The following is a 7,594-nucleotide window of genomic DNA, read 5'->3' as shown; positions in this document are numbered from 1 at the left end:
CCAGAGAGATTGGAAGGCATCCGCATTAGCCGCGACCTTTGTGTGATCGTGTCCGTTTTTTGCATGTTCCTAGACTTTTGAAAGAAGATAGAAATCTCCTCTTCTGAAGAGATGGGTTCGCCTCTCTTGGTTCGCTGCATCAGATGTTTAGTTCTTCCTCTAGTGCGATTTTCGAGCACCTCGTCGTCCAAATGTTAGAGCAATTGTTTCAATCCCGATGTTTTCCATTTCTCTTATCTCGATTTTCGGTTTGTTTGTTGATATTCATCAATCACTACCTTTCATTAGTCAAGACATTAGTTGTTTAAATGTGATTGTTTATCATTATGTTAATTGATGCCAACCGATTGCTATCTTTCATTCATCAATCGCATATTTTATATTCACCAATTGATTGATAGTGCGTGAAGGTTTGCACTTATTGTTTGCACATGAAGGTTATTCGCACTTCTTGTTAGCGCATGAAGGTTAGCACTTCTTGTTTACAATTCCTCAAGAACCATTGTGGTTCAATAAGGTGTTTTTCGTACACACAAACACAAGTGACATGAACATAAAAAGTACCATGATACATTAGCATCTAAAATCATGGTACTATTTTACTAGTCACACATTTAACTAACAATCGGCAATGGTTCGGTTTGAACCGAACCAAACCACGACTTAACGGTTTAAACGGTTCGGTTCAGTTCGGTTTCAACAGTTAGAAACCGCGAGGTAAACGGTTTAACGGTTATTTTTTTAATTTTATTTTTTAAAATTTAAAAATAAAATAAAATTGTTTTTAAACAATCTTTTCATTTTCATGCCTTATTCTCACATTTTAGGAAAATCTTTAAAATTTTTAAATTTTTAAAATTTAAAATTTAAAATTTGACCTAAGCTTAAAACCGCGAGAGGACATGGCCCGAGACCAACATGCAAGAAAGGAAGGATGAAGCCGGCGAGGCGGCCAAAGACGAACCCATGGGAGATTCGGAAACCGATCCGGCGAGGAGACGACTTGGCCGATGATCCGACTAGGAAGCACAACGATGCAGTCGGATTCCCGACCCAAGTGGGAGCCAACCCGAGTGGGACGAGAAGTACCCTCCACACCGATATTGGAGACTTCGGTAGTCGGGCCCATGTGCCCATGTGAGACTGGAGAGATGGGAGGTGGTGGCGAGGAAACCTGGCATGACACTAGTGAAGACCGAGGACGAGAAGAGTTGTCCACACTGATTCCAGAGACTTTGGAAGTCAGGCTCGTGAGCCAACATGAGACCGGAGAGAAGGGAGGTGGTGGTGAGGAGACTTGGCACGAAGCTAGTGTACATAGAAGAGAGGTGGCCTACGAGGAGGCCAAGGACGAAGCCACGACAGAGCAGGATGAAGGAGCAAGGGACGACGACATAGAGAGAAGAGTTTGAGGTCGTGCTCCAAAAGCAAAACAAAGTACTCCTGATGTTGAAGGAGATGTCAGTTGATTGGGGCACCACCCGATCGGGAGATGATTTGGTCGGCATTCTGATCCGGACATGGATTGTTCGAGCAAAATCAGCCGAACATGCGCATAAACGGTCAAACTGGGGTAGAGAGGCAATCGGGGCCGATCGGCCAAGGACGGGTTCAGACAAAGGCCGATTGTGTCGAGATCCGGATGGCCAAGCCAAACAGAATTTGAACCGGCCCAGTTGGGGGTCGGAGCAACTGGTAGACGCAGAGAAGGGGTCGAGCGGGGACGATGGCTTTGAAGAGAAAGACCGAGAACAAGAGGGATCCTCCACACTTGATCCCGAGACTTCGGCAGTTGTGGATCAACATAAGACCGAGTAGATGGAGGGTGGTGGCGAGGAGTTGGGGGTCATAACGAGCGAAGGTACTGGAAGAAGTGAACGGGGCATCACAGAGGACATTGGGGGCCAAGCGGGCCAGTCGGGTCGTAAGGGTGTTCCTCAGGACAAAGCGGCAACGTCGGAAGCTACGGAGGACACCGAAGCGGAGATCCCCAACGTGGATGTCCTTTCACAATAACGGAGAATGTGTACTCTACCGAAAGGGTACACAATAATGGACGAAATGAGAGACGTGTAATGTGGCCATGTAAGGGCCTGGAGGCGAGCACGTATTCGGAGGAGATCGATGCCGGTAGGAAGCGATCGAGGAAGGAAGAAGGACAGGACGTTGTGGTGTCGGGGCAAGGATGCGGATCGAAATGAGCATAGACGAGGTGCATAAGGGACGGTATCAGACAACCGATCGGAGTGGTTGGGGGTCCGGTCGAAGGTCATGCGCAGAGAATGAAGGAGGACGGGTTGGTTTGGGAATGGCATTCGGGAGATCTGCTTCAACCGAAGAAACAGACGAGGACGAGGACGAGCGTCGAGTCCGGTGGATCGGGTGGCGCCGATGGGGAGACAATGGCAACAACGAAGACGAGCTCAGACTGAAGCTCAAGTAAAGATTGATGAAGCGTAGCATTCTCGGCTTGGAGTTGTTCCAAAGCTGCGAGTATTTGGGGCAGCCTTCTTCCCTAGGGATAAAAGGACCAAGCTGGCACCCCATGCACTCAAGTGTTTTTTTCTCGGCTACGACACTGATGGGGCCTTCGGCTATCGGCTATGGGATTTGGAGAGCCGGAAATTGATAGGAGCAATGATGCAATATTCAATGAAGACTCAACACTCTCCAACCAGACCCAGCCGAAGATTGGCAAAAAGGTTTCCTTTGATCTAAACAGATCGGACGTGAGAAGGGCCGAATCTGTGATTCGACAAATAGTCGGATTCGATCGAGCCAGTGACCCCCCTGCCCAATTTGAATTAGCAGGAGGTTTATTAGTCGAATTCAATTCGACTAAAAGATTGATAAGAGCCGAATCAGCAAAGATAGCTCAATGGGCCGAAGAGGGAAAATCGGCTAATGCCAATAAGGCGAAAGGGAGACAATTGTCACAGACATGACAACAATCATGTCAAGATCCGAACTTGTGACCTCTTGTGTTATAATCAAGTTTTTATCAACAAAGATAGCTCAACGGGCCGAAGAGGGAAAATCGGCTAATGCTAATAAGGTGAAAGGGAGACGATTGTAACTGTCAAGATCCGAACTTGTGACCTCTTGTGTTATAATCGAGTATTATGGGTTAACCAACATGTCCAATATACATTCATATATATATCATTCATTGTACCTATAAGCTAGCATCATGAGCATAATTGCTCCATTGTATTATTCACACTTGGCACATGCATGCATACATACATGCTCTATTGTATCACATGCACACAACATGCGCGCATGCCGCTTAGTATAAATATTTGAGTTCACCTTGAATGAATTCAAGGTGAACAACACCAGTTAATGATACTTGCCCTTAACTTGTCAATCATGTCTTGCTTGTCAATCGTGTCTTTGTAGCGCTTTTAGGCTTGTCGATTGCATCCTTGTAGCTCTGATTCTTCTGTCCTTAACAGTTTGTTCACCTTCCATGTTCGCTAACCACACATCAAAAGCCATGTCTGATCCGTCTGTTCGCCTACCCCCCCAAATACACGCAGCTTTGGAACAACTCCAAGCCGAGAACACTACCCTTCATCAATCTTTACTTGAGCTTCAATCTGCCACATCCTCGGTTACCCCAACCACCACACTCAACCCACCACCACCATCCCAAGAACCCTAATATGAACCCAAGGTTAGCCTTCCCGATAAGTTCGATGGAACGCATGCACGACTACACGGCTTCCTTAATCAGATTCACCTCATCATCCGCCTATAGCTCCGTCGTTATGCCACAAGGTTCCACCAGGTCGGTCTCTTGGGTTCGTTACTAACGGGACCAGTGGAGGCGTGGTTCGCTCCCTTGGTGGAAATGACATTACCACTTTTGGAAGATTTCTCAACCTTTTGCAAGGAGTTTGAAGCTACTTTCGAGGAGACGGACCGACGCTGAGCTACTGTTGCCATTTAGGAACACGGTCCGTGGTCAGTCCTTCGACCTAGACCCCAAGGTGGGTGTGGAACAACGAACAGGGTTTAAGCGTAATGCGTAAGGGGAGAACCTCTGTAATTCCTTCGCCGTAAAAGGGAAGACGACTACAACCGAATCCCTATCACAGGTTACACTTACGTACTACTATGCTTAAGTATCCGAGACACCGACACTGAATTAGCTGCAGCTATACACAAAAACTCAGAGAAGATAGAATTCTATTATCAGGCGTTCTTTACATTTCCAAAAATTACACGCAACTCCATAAGAGGTTTCCTGCCCTTTATATATGCAGGGTCTAATTAGCCGTTCACGCTTCCTGCGTGAACCGTTACATGCGTTATGCTCTTATATAGTTTCTTATTCCTACGCTTTTGGCCGTCGATTACTATTCCGGCGGACAACACTTGGCACGCCTGTGGGACAGTGCCTTTGCACGTCGAACCCATCCCGTTAATCTTCTTCCAAAATGGCCCGGATGTTCGGCTCTGTTGTGGTATCCTCGTCCGGAGTTGATGTAGGGCTCGTGAGTGCATCGTGGTGCGACTCCTCTACTTGGTCGGCCTGGTTTCTCCTGGAGTCGCCTTCGCCGTGTGTGGGTGGTCTGGGTACGGTGGGCTCTTCTTGAGTTAGTGGGTTGGGCTCCGCCGTTGGCGTGCTTGTAGTCGGCTGCAGCTCAGCCTCTATTGTTACGTCCTTCGCGGTGTTGGCCGTTTTTGTGTGTCCCTGGGCGTGGGGCGGGGATTCCGCCTGGTCCGCACTATTTTCCGCGTGTTCTGAAGATGGTGTGGGCTGGTGCGGCTGGACCTCTTGTTGGGTAATGGTTTCGTTGTCTGGTCCTGTGGGGAATTCCGCTCATTGGTCCCCGCTATTCTCCCCCGTTGTCATCTCTGGTGATCGGGCCTGAGGTTCCTCTTCTTCGGTTGTGACCGGAATTGGTGTCACACTGGATTCCTCGTTTGTGCGCGTGTTGCCGGCTTGTGTGATCTGGTGAAATAGCTCCTCCTAACTTTCACTAAAATCATCTAAGAGATGTGCGAGTTCTTCGGAGTGTTGGTCTGCTAGCGCACGATAGTCTTGTGCTAGGTCCTCCCGTACAGTCGCAATGCTCTCCTCGTTTAGCTTATAAAACCCTCGACCGTCGATACGCGTGCAATTCCGCTGCTTGGGTTGCCCACGCCATCCATCCTTTGTCCAACGCCGTTTTCAATTGCGCTGTGAACCTTTCCCGGTTTGTTTGGAGAAGGATGCGCACGTTATCCGTGATGGCCTGGCAGCGGTTGTGTGCGTCTTCCATCGACTTCTGGAGATTTGCGATTTCCTGCTGTTTAACGGTTGCCGCTTCCTCATACGTGGCCTTCACGCCCGCCCACAACTGGGATTCCTTTGCATGTTGTTCTTCTAATTTCCCCATTTCATTGTTTAGGCGGATTTCAAGTTGATGCCTTCTGTCTTGTTCGACCACCAACTGCTCATCGAACCATACCTTCTTTTTTTCTAATAAGGCCCGAAGTCCCGCTATTGCCGCCTCCGATTTCTTTGCGTCCTCTCGTAATTGGGCGTTGTCGTCTTTTGTCCGGATGTGTTGAGCTACCTCCGTAGCTAGTTTCTCTTCAAGAGTTTTTACGGCCTTCCGTCCGTTAGCCCGTATCTCCTTTTCTTTGTCGGAGGATTGGCGTAGTTCTGCTCGAAGACTGTCAATTTCGGATTCCGCTAGCTGCACGGCCCTTTTTGCTTTTGTGGCGATGGCGGTCTGAGCCTCGATTTCTGCTTTTAGAGCGTTGATGACGTGGTTCGGTGGCGGGGTTGTGTGTTGCGCCATAGTCGCGTGAGCTTCCAACTCCGCGATGCGTGCGTTGGCCTTTTGTAGTTCGGCTTCGGTCAGTTTAACCTTCTTCCAGACATTCTTATTTTTTATGGCCATCTCCTTGGCGCCCGTGCTGACCTTTGCCAGTTCCCGATGGACTTCGACTAGGGCCGTGTTTAAGGGTGGTATCTCCATCCCTACTCGTCGTACCCCGGCGTTCCTCTGTCTACCGACCCTGGCTAGTTGGTCCTCATCATCGTTCTCCGTTGTTTGTGTTAGGGCGCGCTCGATCATCTGACGTTCCGCATGCTCCTCGGCCATTCGTTGGGCGGCTTTGACCTGTTGTGTTGCCAGGAACTCCATGAGCTCAAAAGAGGTATCGAACTGCAAGAGGGCGTTGAATTCGTGGGCCGTATCCGGGATATCCGGATATGCCAAAACCTCGCTTTCCGCCGTCAATACAACTTTCCCTCGTTGGGATTGAGTCGTAATAATCGGCCGCGGCTCCCAGATGACTTCGAAGGTGGTATTCGGTTCTGTTGCTGCGGAGCCTTCGCCTTCGGTTGGTGCCTCCGGAGCCGTGGGGGCGTTTTTTACCAACCCCCGCCCATCTTTCCTGTCCAATTTGCGCCGTTTTGGTCTAGGGCTTTCCCGCCGTCTTTCGGTGTCTGGTTCTGGGGCTTCTTCCATGGGGCGTCTCGGCTATTCCTCCTGCGTCGCCCGTGTGTCCGACTGGTCGGTAGGAGGTGTTGTCCTTGGGTCTGGCTGGGCCGGTTGGGGTTCCTCCTCCCACTCTGGGGCTGCCAACTCCGCTAACCTGCGTTTCGCGGATCGGGGCGGGGCCGTGGGTTGGCTGGGCTGCGGTGCTGGCAGGCCTCGGGGTGGAAACAGTACCGTAAGGTATTGTTGTATGATTGGCCTGAGCTTTTTGCCTGCTTGGTACGCATGCAAGACTTCTCTTAACGCCGGCCCTGTGATGACCCCCCAGTCGACTGCACGCCCTTCAAAGGTGTCGATAATGATGCCCGCCTTTTGCTTAGGCATCCCGTATGCGTTGACATGGATGCAGCCGACTTCCAATAGGAACTTGGCAACTTCACGGAAGAAGGGATCCGGAATCTGTTTTGTTCTATAGGCCTTGGCGGAGGATGAATATGGTCCAAAATACCGCTGCAACGCCTCTGCAGGAGGTATTTCGAAATGTCTTTCGCCTAGTGAGGATAGGTCCAACTTCTTCCGAATGGAAGAGTTGGTGATTGTGTCTATGTTAAGCTTCCTGGCGATGTTCATGGCGTCCGGGTGCGGAGGTGCTTCTACGACCCGGATGTAGCCATCCAGGCGTTTCTCTACGAGCCATCGGCGTAGGGCAGTAGAGATGAAAATCGGCATTGCCAGAGTGGGTTCGTGGGGGGGAGACGGGAGGTTGTGGTGGGTTGGAGCTCTGAGATAGGATGGGGAAGAAGGTGAGGAGGATGAGCGATGGGAGCACTGATAGCTAGAAGATGGGTTTCTGCTTTGTGCAGAAGATCTTCTGTTTCCTTCTTTTTGTGGCTTAGGGTTCATTGGGCGGTGAGCCATCGTGGTGCCGCATGTTCTTGAACTAGGAGTTTGTGCATGCCTTTAGTCGTTTTAATAGTCGCTATCTTCTCTTTCTTTCTTTTTTCTTTTTTTTTGTAACGGTTATTTACAACCTATTTTTACATTATAGTACAAATGGGCATGTCCATTTTACACTGCAGGTTCTTCGGCTTTGTCCCGTTCGGCGGTGAATGGGTTAGGTGGCGTAGGGCCCAGGTAAGGTTTGAGCCCAG

The sequence above is a fragment of the Azolla caroliniana genome, unplaced genomic scaffold, assembly GCF_043228905.1.
Source record: "Azolla caroliniana isolate FFs.n. ecotype wild unplaced genomic scaffold, voAzoCaro1.0.p SCAF_11, whole genome shotgun sequence".
Classification (NCBI taxonomy): domain Eukaryota; kingdom Viridiplantae; phylum Streptophyta; class Polypodiopsida; order Salviniales; family Salviniaceae; genus Azolla; species Azolla caroliniana.
Note: the sequence above shows the minus strand (reverse complement) of the source record.